At 57.0% G+C, this 17,025-nt stretch overlaps 1 protein-coding gene across 1 annotated transcript in view; it reads right to left on the bottom strand.

Annotated features, from left to right (window-relative positions):
* LOC135278069 (uncharacterized) overlaps window positions 1-17,025 on the bottom strand; it is a 186,324-nt gene that overhangs the window by 166,393 nt on the left and 2,906 nt on the right. The window contains exons 3-6 of the mRNA XM_064384684.1: window positions 11,340-11,497; window positions 9,294-9,444; window positions 2,966-3,123; window positions 920-1,070 (exon numbers count right to left, since the gene is read on the bottom strand). The gene's annotated coding sequence lies outside the window, so the exon portion shown is untranslated. The remainder of the gene's footprint in view (window positions 1-919; window positions 1,071-2,965; window positions 3,124-9,293; window positions 9,445-11,339; window positions 11,498-17,025) is intronic.

Consider the following 17,025-nt stretch of genomic DNA (forward strand, 5'->3'; position numbering starts at 1 on the left):
CAGGAGGGCAGGAGGCGCTCAGTCACAGCTCTGTGTCTGCACGGTGCCCAGCGCCTGCAAACCTGTGCTCTGGGCCAGGCCCAAGGAAAAGGGGACCCTAGGGTGGGACGGCGGTACGCTCCACGACCCTCAACGCCCTCGGGGAGCAGCCCTGCCAGAATCTGCCAGGGGCTCAGCTACAGCTCCCACCTGGAAATGGTGCAAGTCACTATCAGTGGCAACCCCTGGCCCTGTCCTCCCCCACCAGCAGCAGGAAACCCGGGACCGGATGTCACCACGGCGCCTAATTTAGGTTGTCGGCGGCACAGCTGCAAGGTGATGGAAACCGGTGCTCAGCCTCATCGTGGGTGCTGCAGTGGGCCCAGAGCCCGCGACCCCACACTCTGGGCTTGGGCCAAGGAGGCACGGGTCATAGGGTAGGGGGAGGTGCCTTGGGCGACCCCCAGGCTGTCCGAGACCAGCCCTGCAGTCTCCCGTGCATTCTGCTGCACCTGCCACTTAGAGATGGCATTCAGCAGCGTGGTGGCAACCCAGGATCCTGCCCGCCTCCAGCAGCAACGCGGACCCAAGGGCCAGACCCTGCTGCGGTGCCTAAATCAGGCCTCGAAGCAGGAGGAGGACTGGAACTGGCATCCAGCCCCATCTCAGTGGCCGTAGGGTACCCAGCACCTGTGACCAGCACCCTGAACCAGGGTCAAAAAGGAAAAGGAGGAGGGCGGGAACAGGCACTGCCACCCTCTGCCACGGGCTCAACCGTAGCTGCCACCTGCACACGACGCGGCAGAAGCGGCGGCGGCCCCGGCTCTGCCTGCAGTAACCAGCAGGGGGAGACCCAGGGACTGAGGCCGCCTCAGAGGCTGCCACCTGGCCCCCTCTGCACCCCTGTCCCTGCCCTGGTGGCAGCCAGCCACGCTCCTACCTCTCCGGCGCTCTGCAGTCTCCGTCGCTGCCACCCACCGCAGCGAGGCGAGCCGTGGTGCCACAGGCTCCAGGCTCCAGCCTCCAGCATGCAGCAGATGGCTCTGCCTTCTCCTGGCATGGAGCAGCTGGGCGGGCAAAGCCGGAAAAGCCTAGAACGGGACACAAAGAGTGGTAGTGTTAGACCCCCACCTTGTCCTGCTGGCCACTGGGTGGCACGGGCCAGTTTCAGTGAAGGCACTCACACCCACCCTCCACAGTCCACAGCATCTCCTTCTGGCCCAAACTGGCTAGGGAGTGGAGACTGGAGACACGACGGGGCCTGGGCTTCCTGCTCCACAGGAACCACTGGGACCACCCAGGCTGTGCTCGGGAAGCAGGAGCAGCAGAAACTCAGACCCAGCCAGCCCTCCCCACCAATGTGCTGGTTCCCACTCCTGAGACCTCCACCCGCGGGGCCCTGTCACCCCGTGGTGTCTGCTGCTGCATGCCTGGGCATCCCTGGCAGGCTCTGCAGCACCGAATGTGAGGGCTCAGGCCTGGGAACCGTGATGGGTCTGGGTGCCCTGCTGTGATCAGAATTTTCACAGAAACATGTGCCCGCCACGCAGGAGGAGATGGTCCTTTAGAGTTTAGAGTCCGGGGGAGAGCAGGACCACTCCTCTCTCAGAGACCACCGCTGTCACTGAAACCTCCATCGCCTGCCACCGGTAGGGCAGCTTCCGACAGAGCCCCTGATCCGCTGCCACCGGCAGTGTAGCCCCAGGATAGTGTCAAAACCCCATCCCCCACCACCAGCAGTGTAGCACACGATGGCAGCCCCTAGCCTGCCCCTGCCTTAGACCCTGCAGCACTCGATGGCACCCGCAAACCAACCCCCTGCCATGGGCAGCACAGCCCAGGATAGCGCCCCAACAGGCTCCCTGGGGTGGGCAGTGTAGCCACAGATAGGGTCCCCAAGCAGACTCCCACCGCAGGCAGTGATGCCCCCATATGGCACCCAAACCACCCCCCACTGTGGGCACTGCAACCCTGAATAGTGGCTGCCCTAACTCACTCCCCGTCGGGAACAGCGCGGCCCTGGATAGAGCCCCCAACCAACCCCCTGCCTTGGGCAGTGCAGCCACAGAGAGCACTCCAAGCTCCCTCTCCACCTTGGGAAGTACCACCATGGACAGCTCAGGTAGCCCGACAGTGCACCCAACCTGCCCCCGTCACAACCCACGCAGCCTGAAATAGCACACTCACCCACTCTTTGCCAGGCAGTGCAGATCCCTGGGAGCACCTGACCCACCTGCCGCCTCTCCACCACTCAGGCTGTGTATCCAGCCCCCACAGTTCCCCCACCAACCCTCTGCCCACCTCCACAGGCAGTCCAACCCTGTGTAGCTCTCCCAACAAGCCCCCCAACCTCTGTCTCAGTGTAGTCCCCATGGCGCCTTTAACACCACCCCTCCACCCCACCAGAACCCTAACCCATCCTCCACCGCCAGCACTGCAGCCCCAGATAGTGCCCCCAACCTGCTCCCCATGTGGGCAATGCAGCCTTGGATAGTGCCCCCAAACAGCTCCCAGACACAGGCAATGATGTCCTGGATACCACAACCCCCACCCACTGGGGGCAATCTAACACCTGATAACACCCCCAACCCATCCCTCACCGCTGGCAGTGTTGCACCCCACAGTGCCACCAACCCATCCCAGACAAGGGCATTGCAGCACCTGATAGCTCCTCCAATTCACCCCCTACCTAGGGCAGTACATCCCTGGACAGTGCCCACAAGATACCCCATTGCTGCTGACAGTACCGCTTGGGACAGGCCCCATCCCAGCCCCCAGCAATGGGCAGCACATCCCAGGAAAGGGCCCCCAACCCTCTCCCCTATGCGGGCAGTGGCGCCTCAAATAACCCCCCAACCAGCCCCCGCAACACCAGCAGTGACACCCTGGATAGTGCCCACCGCCCATGGCAGGGCACCCGCAAGCCGTCCCCCATGCCTCAGGCTGTGCGGGCCAGGATGGCGAACCTATCCCACCATCTTTTTACCTTTCCAGCTGTACTGTAGTCTCCGTCACCGCCACTGACTGCAACAGCGAGGCGAGGGGATACTGCACACTCCAGGCTCCAGCCTCCAGCATGGACAGCTACTCCTCCTTCAACTCTAAGCCAGCTCGGAGCAGATAGGCCCACGAACTCAGAAGAATCTGAAACGGTGAGACCAACGTGTACACACACACACAGAAAAACACTACAAAGTAGCAGAAAAATCCAATCTAGAACCTGACCAGACAATTCTGCAGACATAAAATCAAAAAACAGATAAGAGATTACGTCCTCAAAATGAGGTATTCATTAGGAAAATGCAATCTGCCAGGCAAGGTAGCTCACGCCTGTAATCCCAGCACTTTGGGAGGTCTAGTTGGGTGGATTATCTGAGGTCAGGAGTTTGAAACCAGCCTGACCAATATGGTGAAACCCCATCTCTACTAAAAATACAAGTATTAGCCAGGCGTCATCGTGGTGGGTGTCTGTAGTCCCAGCTACTCAGGAGGCTGAGACAGAACTGCCTGAACCCAGGAGGTGAAGCTTTCAGTGAGCTGAGATTGCGGCACTGCACTCCAGCCTGGGTGACAGAGCCAGACTCAGTCTCTTAAAAAAAAAAAAAAGAGGAGGAATGCAGGTGTGGTTTTAGAAAAAGGGAACTCATACACTGTAGGTAGAAATGAAAATTAGGATACTCCAGCTCAGAGGGCCGTGGGGCTCGGAGGGACCCAGGTCCCAGACTTCACCATGGCTCAGGGCCTGTGCACTCCTGGACGCTGGATGCAGGTCAGACATGGACACAGCCTTCCCGGCAGGGCTGTGGACGCCGTCACAGCCAGCACCCTACAACCGCCCCCACACGGACGACCGGGGCCCAAATGCCCACAAAGAAGTCAGGACTGGAAAGCACGGAGCTGCGGAGGAGGAGCAGGGAGGTCTGGGGGATTCCCGGTGGGGTACAAGTCCCCACCACTTACCTCAGAGATACGCGTAGTCCTCCACCATCACGTGGAAGCCACCACGGCTTCTCCAAAGAAACTCGCTCTGACCGCACCGCTGCCTCTACTGACTACTTCTGGCCGGGCCGGGCCGACGCCTCCACTGACTCCCTCCGGCTGGGCCAGGCCGGACCGCCGCCTCCGGTGACTCCTTTTGGCCGGGCCGGGCCGGACCACCGCCTCCGGTGACTCCTTCCGGCCGGTCCGGACCGCCGCCTCCGTTGACTCCTTCCCGCCGGGCCGGGCTGGACCGCCGCCTCTGCTGACTCCCGCCGGCTGGGCTGGACCGCCGACTCCATTGACTCCTTCCGGCCGGGCCGGGCCACCGCCTCTGGCGACTCCTTGCGGCCGGGCCGGGCCGGGCCGGGCCGCCGCCTCCGGTGACTCCTTCCGGCCTGGCCGGACTGCCGCCTCCGGTGACTCCTTCCGGCCTGGCCGGACTGCCGCCTCCGCTGACTACTTCCGTTCGGGCCGGACCGCCACCTCCGGTGACTCCTTCCTGCCGGGGTGGGCCGCCGCCTCCGCTTACTCCCTCCAGCCGGGCCGTGCCGCCGCCTCCGCTGACTCCCTCCGGCTGGGTCGGGCCGTCGTCTCCGCTGACTACTTCCGGCCGGGCTGGGCCGCCGCCTCCGCTGACTCCCTCCGGCCTGGAGGGCTCTGGGGTCTCCCCCAAGCTCCCTATTCTCTAGCTGCAAAAACTGAGGCCCAGAAAGGGCAGGAGCACGGAGAGCTGGCAGAGCCAGGGCCAGGCTTTGTAGATCCCTAGGGCCATGCAGAGGGGACAGGGAGGCCACCGAGGGAGTGGCAGCTGGGAGCCCCGGGCACCCCCAGGGACCCCCCTGAGCTCCACACGGCAATTCCCAGCAGATGGGCCTCTGGGCAGCCGGCCAGAGGGAAACAAAGCCCGGGAGGAAGGGCCTCCGAGGCTGACCCAGGACCGAGAGATTAAAGGAGATGTTTGCCTTGGCAGGGGCCCCAGGTCCAGGTGAGCCAGAGAGGAGGGGGCCAGCGTTCCAGGCACCAGCAGAAGATGCCAGAGTGGGGGTGCCAGGAGGAAGAGGCACCCTCTCAGGGGGCAGAATGGGTGAGCAGGTACAGTGTACCTATGAGGTCTGTTCTCGCCGAGGATAAAACCAAGAGACTGAGGCCAGCACGAAAATAATCCAATGCAAGGGAATTTTTTCAGGCTCCCGGGTGAAGTTCTCCGGTCCGACAGGTGGGGCCGGAGAAGTCGCGTGGACTCCTCTCAGGCACGGGGTTTTATAGGGAGTGGAGGCGTTTGATTGGCTGTGCCCAAGGTGAGTGAGACAAAATGGTGGGGAGTGGGGCCCGGATGAAACAAAATGGAGGGGAGTGGGACCTGGATGGAGAGGAGTGGGGCCCAGATAGGACAAAATAGTAGGCAGGGAGTGGGGCCTGGATGGGACAAAATGGTATCAGGTAGGTCCTGATGGGGCTTTTTTCCCGGGCTCCCGAGGGGGTGGGGGGGAGGAGGAGGCGTGTCCGAGCTCCCGGCAAGGGAAGGAGGCGTGCCCGAACTCCCGGCGAGGGGAGGGGGCGTGTCCGAACTCCCGGCGAGGGGAGGGGGCGTGTCCGATATGCCCAGAAGAAATAAACACAGAATCACAGAAACAGTCTGCGGCCTGTGATTTTCTCCAAAGGTGATTTTGAGAGCTTCAATATTTAAAAAGAAAAAGTGTGGAAGTGTGATGCCTCCGGCTTTGTTCTTTTTGCTTAGGATTGCCTTGGCTGTGCAGGGTCTTTTGTGACTCCACATGAAGTTTAAAGTGGTTTTTTCCAGTTCTGTGAAGAAGGTCATTGGTAGCTTGATGGGGACAGCACTGAATCTATAGATGACTTTGGCAAGTATGGCCATTTTCACAATATTGATTCTTGCTAACCATGAGCATGGACTGTTTCTCCATCTGTTTGTGTCCTCTCTTATTTCGTTGGGCAGTGGTTTGTAGTTCTCCTTGAAGAGGTCCTTTACATCCTTTGTTAGTTGTATTCCTAGGTATTTTATTCTCTTTGTAGCAATTGTGAATGGGAGTTCGCTCTTGATTTGGCTCTCTGTTTGTCTGTTATTGGTATATAGGAATGTTTGTGATCTTTGCACATTGATTTTGTATCCTGAGACTTTGCTGAAGTTGCTTATCAGTTTCAGGAGATTTTGGGCTGAGACGATGAGGTCTTCTAGATATACAATCATGTCGTCTGCAAAGAGAGACAGTTTGACTTCCTCCTTTCCTAATCGAATACCCTTTATTTCTTTTTCTTGCCTGATTGCTCTGGCTGGAACTTCCAACACTATGTTGAATAGGAGTGGTGAGAGAGGGCATCCTTGTCTAGTGCCTGATTTCAAAGGGAATTCTTCCAGCTTTTGCCCATTCAGTATGATATTGGCAGTAGGTTTGTCATATAGAGCTTTTATCATTGTATGATACGTTCCATCAATACCTAGTTTATTGAGAGTTTTTAGCATGAAGCCTTGTTGAATTTTATCAAAAGCCTTCTCTGCATCTATTGAGATAATCATGTGGTTTTTGTCTTTGGTTCCGTTTATGTGATGGATTACATTTATGGATTTGTGTATGCTGAACCAGCCTTGCATCCCTGGGATGAAGCCTACTTGGTCACGATGGATAAGCTTCTTGATGTGCTGTTGCAATCTGTTTGCCAGTATTTTATGGAAGATTTGTGTGTCGACGTTCATCATGGATATTGGCCTCAAGTTTTCTTTTTTCGTTGCGCCTCCGCCTGGTTTCGGTATCAGGATGATGCTGGTCTCGTGAAATGAGTTAGGGAGGAGTCCCTCCTTTTGTATCGTTTGATACAGTTTCAGAAGGAATGGAACCAGCTCCTCTTTGTACGTCTAGTAGAATTCGGCTGTGAACCCACCTGGACTTGGACTTTTTTTAGTTAGTAGGCTATTGATTGCTGCCTCTACTTCAGCCCTTGTTATTGGTCTAGTCAGGGTTTCAGCTTCCTCCTGGTTTAGTTTCGGTAGAGTACAAGTGTCTAGGAATTTATCCATTTCTTCCATCAAAACAGCATGGTACTGGTACCAAAACAGAGACGTAGACCAATGGAACAGAACAGAGACCCCAGAAGAAACACCACACGTCTACAACCATCTGATCTTAGACAAACCCAGCAAAAACAAGCAATGGGGAAAGGACTCCATGTTTAATAAATGGTGTTGGGAAACCGGGCTAGCAACGTGCAGAAAGCAGAAACTGGACCCCTACCTGTCACCTTACACTAAAATTAACTCCAGATGGATCAAAGATTTAAACATAAAACCTAACACCATAAAAACACTCGAAGAAAACGTAGGCAAAACCATCCAGGACATAGGCATAGGCAAGGACTTCATGACTAAAACACCAAAAGCAATGGCAGTAAAAGCCAGGATAGACAATTGGGATCTAAAGAGAAATTCCATTTGACCCAGCAATCCCACTGTTGGGGATACACCCAAAGAACTATAAATCATTCTACTATAAAGACACATGCACACGTATGTTCGTTGCAGCCCTGTGTATAACAGCAAAGACCTGGAACCAACCCAAATGCCCATCAATGATAGACTGGACAAAGAAAATGTGGTACATATATACACCATGGAACACTACACAGCCATAAAAAACGACGAGTTCGTGTCCTTTGTAGGGACTTGGATGAATCCGGAAACCATCATTCTCAGCAAACTGACCCAAGAACAGAAAGCCAAGCACCGTACGTTCTCACTCATAGGTGCGTGTTGAACGACGAGAACATGTGGACTCAGGGAGAGGAGCATCACACACAGGGGACAGTTGGGGGGGGCAGGGGAGAGACATGCCAGATATAGTACGCACCTAAAGTAAAATAAATAAATCGAAATACAACAACAACACTGGCTCAGATTTGTTATGACACACTATGCTGGCCAAACAGAGCACATCGGGGTGCTGTATTTGGTGCAAGGGATGCTGCTTGGCAACCTCTGATCGAAGTACAGCTCAGTCATATCTTGAGCGCCGATGGCGACGGGGAGCTCACCACCTCTCTGTGGTGCCTCCTGCCTCAGATCCAAGTGGGTGCTGATGGCACAGCGTCTCCAAGTGGCTTCCTAGCCCTTGGGACTGCAGACTTCTAGGGCCCTGGCAACGCTTTCTCAGTAAAGAAGCCAAGCTGGCAAAACACATCCCCTTCAAAGCCAACATAATGCCCCTGCCTGCCCACGGCGCTCTCTGCTGGTGCACTAGGCGACCTTCAGGCTATCTGGGACCAGCTCTGACAGCCTCCGCTCTGGGATCAGCTGCCGCGGCAGCCTACACATGCCATGGGGCAGCAGCGGTGGCATCCCTGGACGCTGGCCCCAGCAGCATGGAACCCAGGAACAGATGCTGCCACAGTCAGCCCGCAGATGCAGGAGGGCAGGAGGCGCTCAGTCACAGCTCTGTGTCTGCACGGTGCCCAGCGCCTGCAAACCTGTGCTCTGGGCCAGGCCCAAGGAAAAGGGGACCCTAGGGTGGGACGGCGGTACGCTCCACGACCCTCAACGCCCTCGGGGAGCAGCCCTGCCAGAATCTGCCAGGGGCTCAGCTACAGCTCCCACCTGGAAATGGTGCAAGTCACTATCAGTGGCAACCCCTGGCCCTGTCCTCCCCCACCAGCAGCAGGAAACCCGGGACCGGATGTCACCACGGCGCCTAATTTAGGTTGTCGGCGGCACAGCTGCAAGGTGATGGAAACCGGTGCTCAGCCTCATCGTGGGTGCTGCAGTGGGCCCAGAGCCCGCGACCCCACACTCTGGGCTTGGGCCAAGGAGGCACGGGTCATAGGGTAGGGGGAGGTGCCTTGGGCGACCCCCAGGCTGTCCGAGACCAGCCCTGCAGTCTCCCGTGCATTCTGCTGCACCTGCCACTTAGAGATGGCATTCAGCAGCGTGGTGGCAACCCAGGATCCTGCCCGCCTCCAGCAGCAACGCGGACCCAAGGGCCAGACCCTGCTGCGGTGCCTAAATCAGGCCTCGAAGCAGGAGGAGGACTGGAACTGGCATCCAGCCCCATCTCAGTGGCCGTAGGGTACCCAGCACCTGTGACCAGCACCCTGAACCAGGGTCAAAAAGGAAAAGGAGGAGGGCGGGAACAGGCACTGCCACCCTCTGCCACGGGCTCAACCGTAGCTGCCACCTGCACACGACGCGGCAGAAGCGGCGGCGGCCCCGGCTCTGCCTGCAGTAACCAGCAGGGGGAGACCCAGGGACTGAGGCCGCCTCAGAGGCTGCCACCTGGCCCCCTCTGCACCCCTGTCCCTGCCCTGGTGGCAGCCAGCCACGCTCCTACCTCTCCGGCGCTCTGCAGTCTCCGTCGCTGCCACCCACCGCAGCGAGGCGAGCCGTGGTGCCACAGGCTCCAGGCTCCAGCCTCCAGCATGCAGCAGATGGCTCTGCCTTCTCCTGGCATGGAGCAGCTGGGCGGGCAAAGCCGGAAAAGCCTAGAACGGGACACAGAGAGTGGTAGTGTTAGACCCCCACCTTGTCCTGCTGGCCACTGGGTGGCACGGGCCAGTTTCAGTGAAGGCACTCACACCCACCCTCCACAGTCCACAGCATCTCTTTCTGGCCCAAACTGGCTAGGGAGTGGAGACTGGAGACACGACGGGGCCTGGGCTTCCTGCTCCACAGGAACCACTGGGACCACCCAGGCTGTGCTCGGGAAGCAGGAGCAGCAGAAACTCAGACCCAGCCAGCCCTCCCCACCAACGTGCTGGTTCCCACTCCTGAGACCTCCACCCGCGGGGCCCTGTCACCCCGTGGTGTCTGCTGCTGCATGCCTGGGCATCCCTGGCAGGCTCTGCAGCACCAAATGTGAGGGCTCAGGCCTGGGAACCGTGATGGGTCTGGGTGCCCTGCTGTGATCAGAATTTTCACAGAAACATGTGCCCGCCACGCAGGAGGAGATGGTCCTTTAGAGTTTAGAGTCCGGGGGAGAGCAGGACCACTCCTCTCTCAGAGACCACCGCTGTCACTGAAACCTCCATCGCCTGCCACCGGTAGGGCAGCTTCCGACAGAGCCCCTGATCCGCTGCCACCGGCAGTGTAGCCCCAGGATAGTGTCAAAACCCCATCCCCCACCACCAGCAGTGTAGCACACGATGGCAGCCCCTAGCCTGCCCCTGCCTTAGACCCTGCAGCACTCGATGGCACCCGCAAACCAACCCCCTGCCATGGGCAGCACAGCCCAGGATAGCGCCCCAACAGGCTCCCTGGGGTGGGCAGTGTAGCCACAGATAGGGTCCCCAAGCAGACCCCCACCGCAGGCAGTGATGCCCCCATATGGCACCCAAACCACCCCCCACTGTGGGCACTGCAACCCTGAATAGTGGCTGCCCTAACTCACTCCCCGTCGGGAACAGCGCGGCCCTGGATAGAGCCCCCAACCAACCCCCTGCCTTGGGCAGTGCAGCCACAGAGAGCACTCCAAGCTCCCTCTCCACCTTGGGAAGTACCACCATGGACAGCTCAGGTAGCCCGACAGTGCACCCAACCTGCCCCCGTCACAACCCACGCAGCCTGAAATAGCACACTCACCCACTCTTTGCCAGGCAGTGCAGATCCCTGGGAGCACCTGACCCACCTGCCGCCTCTCCACCACTCAGGCTGTGTATCCAGCCCCCACAGTTCCCCCACCAACCCTCTGCCCACCTCCACAGGCAGTCCAACCCTGTGTAGCTCTCCCAACAAGCCCCCCAACCTCTGTCTCAGTGTAGTCCCCATGGCGCCTTTAACACCACCCCTCCACCCCACCAGAACCCTAACCCATCCTCCACCGCCAGCACTGCAGCCCCAGATAGTGCCCCCAACCTGCTCCCCATGTGGGCAATGCAGCCTTGGATAGTGCCCCCAAACAGCTCCCAGACACAGGCAATGATGTCCTGGATACCACAACCCCCACCCACTGGGGGCAATCTAACACCTGATAACACCCCCAACCCATCCCTCACCGCTGGCAGTGTTGCACCCCACAGTGCCACCAACCCATCCCAGACAAGGGCATTGCAGCACCTGATAGCTCCTCCAATTCACCCCCTACCTAGGGCAGTACATCCCTGGACAGTGCCCACAAGATACCCCATTGCTGCTGACAGTACCGCTTGGGACAGGCCCCATCCCAGCCCCCAGCAATGGGCAGCACATCCCAGGAAAGGGCCCCCAACCCTCTCCCCTATGCGGGCAGTGGCGCCTCAAATAACCCCCCAACCAGCCCCCGCAACACCAGCAGTGACACCCTGGATAGTGCCCACCGCCCATGGCAGGGCACCCGCAAGCCGTCCCCCATGCCTCAGGCTGTGCGGGCCAGGATGGCGAACCTATCCCACCATCTTTTTACCTTTCCAGCTGTACTGTAGTCTCCGTCACCGCCACTGACTGCAACAGCGAGGCGAGGGGATACTGCACACTCCAGGCTCCAGCCTCCAGCATGGACAGCTACTCCTCCTTCAACTCTAAGCCAGCTCGGAGCAGATAGGCCCACGAACTCAGAAGAATCTGAAACGGTGAGACCAACGTGTACACACACACACAGAAAAACACTACAAAGTAGCAGAAAAATCCAATCTAGAACCTGACCAGACAATTCTGCAGACATAAAATCAAAAAACAGATAAGAGATTACGTCCTCAAAATGAGGTATTCATTAGGAAAATGCAATCTGCCAGGCAAGGTAGCTCACGCCTGTAATCCCAGCACTTTGGGAGGTCTAGTTGGGTGGATTATCTGAGGTCAGGAGTTTGAAACCAGCCTGACCAATATGGTGAAACCCCATCTCTACTAAAAATACAAGTATTAGCCAGGCGTCATCGTGGTGGGTGTCTGTAGTCCCAGCTACTCAGGAGGCTGAGACAGAACTGCCTGAACCCAGGAGGTGAAGCTTTCAGTGAGCTGAGATTGCGGCACTGCACTCCAGCCTGGGTGACAGAGCCAGACTCAGTCTCTTAAAAAAAAAAAAAAGAGGAGGAATGCAGGTGTGGTTTTAGAAAAAGGGAACTCATACACTGTAGGTAGAAATGAAAATTAGGATACTCCAGCTCAGAGGGCCGTGGGGCTCGGAGGGACCCAGGTCCCAGACTTCACCATGGCTCAGGGCCTGTGCACTCCTGGACGCTGGATGCAGGTCAGACATGGACACAGCCTTCCCGGCAGGGCTGTGGACGCCGTCACAGCCAGCACCCTACAACCGCCCCCACACGGACGACCGGGGCCCAAATGCCCACAAAGAAGTCAGGACTGGAAAGCACGGAGCTGCGGAGGAGGAGCAGGGAGGTCTGGGGGATTCCCGGTGGGGTACAAGTCCCCACCACTTACCTCAGAGATACGCGTAGTCCTCCACCATCACGTGGAAGCCACCACGGCTTCTCCAAAGAAACTCGCTCTGACCGCACCGCTGCCTCTACTGACTACTTCTGGCCGGGCCGGGCCGACGCCTCCACTGACTCCCTCCGGCTGGGCCAGGCCGGACCGCCGCCTCCGGTGACTCCTTTTGGCCGGGCCGGGCCGGACCACCGCCTCCGGTGACTCCTTCCGGCCGGTCCGGACCGCCGCCTCCGTTGACTCCTTCCCGCCGGGCCGGGCTGGACCGCCGCCTCTGCTGACTCCCGCCGGCTGGGCTGGACCGCCGACTCCATTGACTCCTTCCGGCCGGGCCGGGCCACCGCCTCTGGCGACTCCTTGCGGCCGGGCCGGGCCGGGCCGGGCCGCCGCCTCCGGTGACTCCTTCCGGCCTGGCCAGACTGCCGCCTCCGGTGACTCCTTCCGGCCTGGCCGGACTGCCGCCTCCGCTGACTACTTCCGTTCGGGCCGGACCGCCACCTCCGGTGACTCCTTCCTGCCGGGGTGGGCCGCCGCCTCCGCTTACTCCCTCCAGCCGGGCCGTGCCGCCGCCTCCGCTGACTCCCTCCGGCTGGGTCGGGCCGTCGTCTCCGCTGACTACTTCCGGCCGGGCTGGGCCGCCGCCTCCGCTGACTCCCTCCGGCCTGGAGGGCTCTGGGGTCTCCCCCAAGCTCCCTATTCTCTAGCTGCAAAAACTGAGGCCCAGAAAGGGCAGGAGCACGGAGAGCTGGCAGAGCCAGGGCCAGGCTTTGTAGATCCCTAGGGCCATGCAGAGGGGACAGGGAGGCCACCGAGGGAGTGGCAGCTGGGAGCCCCGGGCACCCCCAGGGACCCCCCTGAGCTCCACACGGCAATTCCCAGCAGATGGGCCTCTGGGCAGCCGGCCAGAGGGAAACAAAGCCCGGGAGGAAGGGCCTCCGAGGCTGACCCAGGACCGAGAGATTAAAGGAGATGTTTGCCTTGGCAGGGGCCCCAGGTCCAGGTGAGCCAGAGAGGAGGGGGCCAGCGTTCCAGGCACCAGCAGAAGATGCCAGAGTGGGGGTGCCAGGAGGAAGAGGCACCCTCTCAGGGGGCAGAATGGGTGAGCAGGTACAGTGTACCTATGAGGTCTGTTCTCGCCGAGGATAAAACCAAGAGACTGAGGCCAGCACGAAAATAATCCAATGCAAGGGAATTTTTTCAGGCTCCCGGGTGAAGTTCTCCGGTCCGACAGGTGGGGCCGGAGAAGTCGCGTGGACTCCTCTCAGGCACGGGGTTTTATAGGGAGTGGAGGCGTTTGATTGGCTGTGCCCAAGGTGAGTGAGACAAAATGGTGGGGAGTGGGGCCCGGATGAAACAAAATGGAGGGGAGTGGGACCTGGATGGAGAGGAGTGGGGCCCAGATAGGACAAAATAGTAGGCAGGGAGTGGGGCCTGGATGGGACAAAATGGTATCAGGTAGGTCCTGATGGGGCTTTTTTCCCGGGCTCCCGAGGGGGTGGGGGGGAGGAGGAGGCGTGTCCGAGCTCCCGGCAAGGGAAGGAGGCGTGCCCGAACTCCCGGCGAGGGGAGGGGGCGTGTCCGAACTCCCGGCGAGGGGAGGGGGCGTGTCCGATATGCCCAGAAGAAATAAACACAGAATCACAGAAACAGTCTGCGGCCTGTGATTTTCTCCAAAGGTGATTTTGAGAGCTTCAATATTTAAAAAGAAAAAGTGTGGAAGTGTGATGCCTCCGGCTTTGTTCTTTTTGCTTAGGATTGCCTTGGCTGTGCAGGGTCTTTTGTGACTCCACATGAAGTTTAAAGTGGTTTTTTCCAGTTCTGTGAAGAAGGTCATTGGTAGCTTGATGGGGACAGCACTGAATCTATAGATGACTTTGGCAAGTATGGCCATTTTCACAATATTGATTCTTGCTAACCATGAGCATGGACTGTTTCTCCATCTGTTTGTGTCCTCTCTTATTTCGTTGGGCAGTGGTTTGTAGTTCTCCTTGAAGAGGTCCTTTACATCCTTTGTTAGTTGTATTCCTAGGTATTTTATTCTCTTTGTAGCAATTGTGAATGGGAGTTCGCTCTTGATTTGGCTCTCTGTTTGTCTGTTATTGGTATATAGGAATGTTTGTGATCTTTGCACATTGATTTTGTATCCTGAGACTTTGCTGAAGTTGCTTATCAGTTTCAGGAGATTTTGGGCTGAGACGATGAGGTCTTCTAGATATACAATCATGTCGTCTGCAAAGAGAGACAGTTTGACTTCCTCCTTTCCTAATCGAATACCCTTTATTTCTTTTTCTTGCCTGATTGCTCTGGCTGGAACTTCCAACACTATGTTGAATAGGAGTGGTGAGAGAGGGCATCCTTGTCTAGTGCCTGATTTCAAAGGGAATTCTTCCAGCTTTTGCCCATTCAGTATGATATTGGCAGTAGGTTTGTCATATAGAGCTTTTATCATTGTATGATACGTTCCATCAATACCTAGTTTATTGAGAGTTTTTAGCATGAAGCCTTGTTGAATTTTATCAAAAGCCTTCTCTGCATCTATTGAGATAATCATGTGGTTTTTGTCTTTGGTTCCGTTTATGTGATGGATTACATTTATGGATTTGTGTATGCTGAACCAGCCTTGCATCCCTGGGATGAAGCCTACTTGGTCACGATGGATAAGCTTCTTGATGTGCTGTTGCAATCTGTTTGCCAGTATTTTATGGAAGATTTGTGTGTCGACGTTCATCATGGATATTGGCCTCAAGTTTTCTTTTTTCGTTGCGCCTCCGCCTGGTTTCGGTATCAGGATGATGCTGGTCTCGTGAAATGAGTTAGGGAGGAGTCCCTCCTTTTGTATCGTTTGATACAGTTTCAGAAGGAATGGAACCAGCTCCTCTTTGTACGTCTAGTAGAATTCGGCTGTGAACCCACCTGGACTTGGACTTTTTTTAGTTAGTAGGCTATTGATTGCTGCCTCTACTTCAGCCCTTGTTATTGGTCTAGTCAGGGTTTCAGCTTCCTCCTGGTTTAGTTTCGGTAGAGTACAAGTGTCTAGGAATTTATCCATTTCTTCCATCAAAACAGCATGGTACTGGTACCAAAACAGAGACGTAGACCAATGGAACAGAACAGAGACCCCAGAAGAAACACCACACGTCTACAACCATCTGATCTTAGACAAACCCAGCAAAAACAAGCAATGGGGAAAGGACTCCATGTTTAATAAATGGTGTTGGGAAACCGGGCTAGCAACGTGCAGAAAGCAGAAACTGGACCCCTACCTGTCACCTTACACTAAAATTAACTCCAGATGGATCAAAGATTTAAACATAAAACCTAACACCATAAAAACACTCGAAGAAAACGTAGGCAAAACCATCCAGGACATAGGCATAGGCAAGGACTTCATGACTAAAACACCAAAAGCAATGGCAGTAAGAGCCAGGATAGACAATTGGGATCTAAAGAGAAATTCCATTTGACCCAGCAATCCCACTGTTGGGGATACACCCAAAGAACTATAAATCATTCTACTATAAAGACACATGCACACGTATGTTCGTTGCAGCCCTGTGTATAACAGCAAAGACCTGGAACCAACCCAAATGCCCATCAATGATAGACTGGACAAAGAAAATGTGGTACATATATACACCATGGAACACTACACAGCCATAAAAAACGACGAGTTCGTGTCCTTTGTAGGGACTTGGATGAATCCGGAAACCATCATTCTCAGCAAACTGACCCAAGAACAGAAAGCCAAGCACCGTACGTTCTCACTCATAGGTGCGTGTTGAACGACGAGAACATGTGGACTCAGGGAGAGGAGCATCACACACAGGGGACAGTTGGGGGGGGCAGGGGAGAGACATGCCAGATATAGTACGCACCTAAAGTAAAATAAATAAATCGAAATACAACAACAACACTGGCTCAGATTTGTTATGACACACTATGCTGGCCAAACAGAGCACATCGGGGTGCTGTATTTGGTGCAAGGGATGCTGCTTGGCAACCTCTGATCGAAGTACAGCTCAGTCATATCTTGAGCGCCGATGGCGACGGGGAGCTCACCACCTCTCTGTGGTGCCTCCTGCCTCAGATCCAAGTGGGTGCTGATGGCACAGCGTCTCCAAGTGGCTTCCTAGCCCTTGGGACTGCAGACTTCTAGGGCCCTGGCAACGCTTTCTCAGTAAAGAAGCCAAGCTGGCAAAACACATCCCCTTCAAAGCCAACATAATGCCCCTGCCTGCCCACGGCGCTCTCTGCTGGTGCACTAGGCGACCTTCAGGCTATCTGGGACCAGCTCTGACAGCCTCCGCTCTGGGATCAGCTGCCGCGGCAGCCTCCACATGCCATGGGGCAGCAGCGGTGGCATCCCTGGACGCTGGCCCCAGCAGCATGGAACCCAGGAACAGATGCTGCCACAGTCAGCCCGCAGATGCAGGAGGGCAGGAGGCGCTCAGTCACAGCTCTGTGTCTGCACAGTGCCCAGCGCCTGCAAACCTGTGCTCTGGGCCAGGCCCAAGGAAAAGGGGACCCTAGGGTGGGACGGCGGTACGCTCCACGACCCTCAACGCCCTCGGGGAGCAGCCCTGCCAGAATCTGCCAGGGGCTCAGCTACAGCTCCCACCTGGAAATGGTGCAAGTCACTATCAGTGGCAACCCCTGGCCCTGTCCTCCCCCACCAGCAGCAGGAAACCCGGGACCGGATGTCACCA

The sequence above is a fragment of the Aotus nancymaae genome, unplaced genomic scaffold (assembly GCF_030222135.1).
Source record: "Aotus nancymaae isolate 86718 unplaced genomic scaffold, 86718_ANA_hifiasm-v0.15.2.pri h1tg000036l, whole genome shotgun sequence".
Classification (NCBI taxonomy): Eukaryota; Metazoa; Chordata; class Mammalia; order Primates; family Aotidae; genus Aotus; species Aotus nancymaae.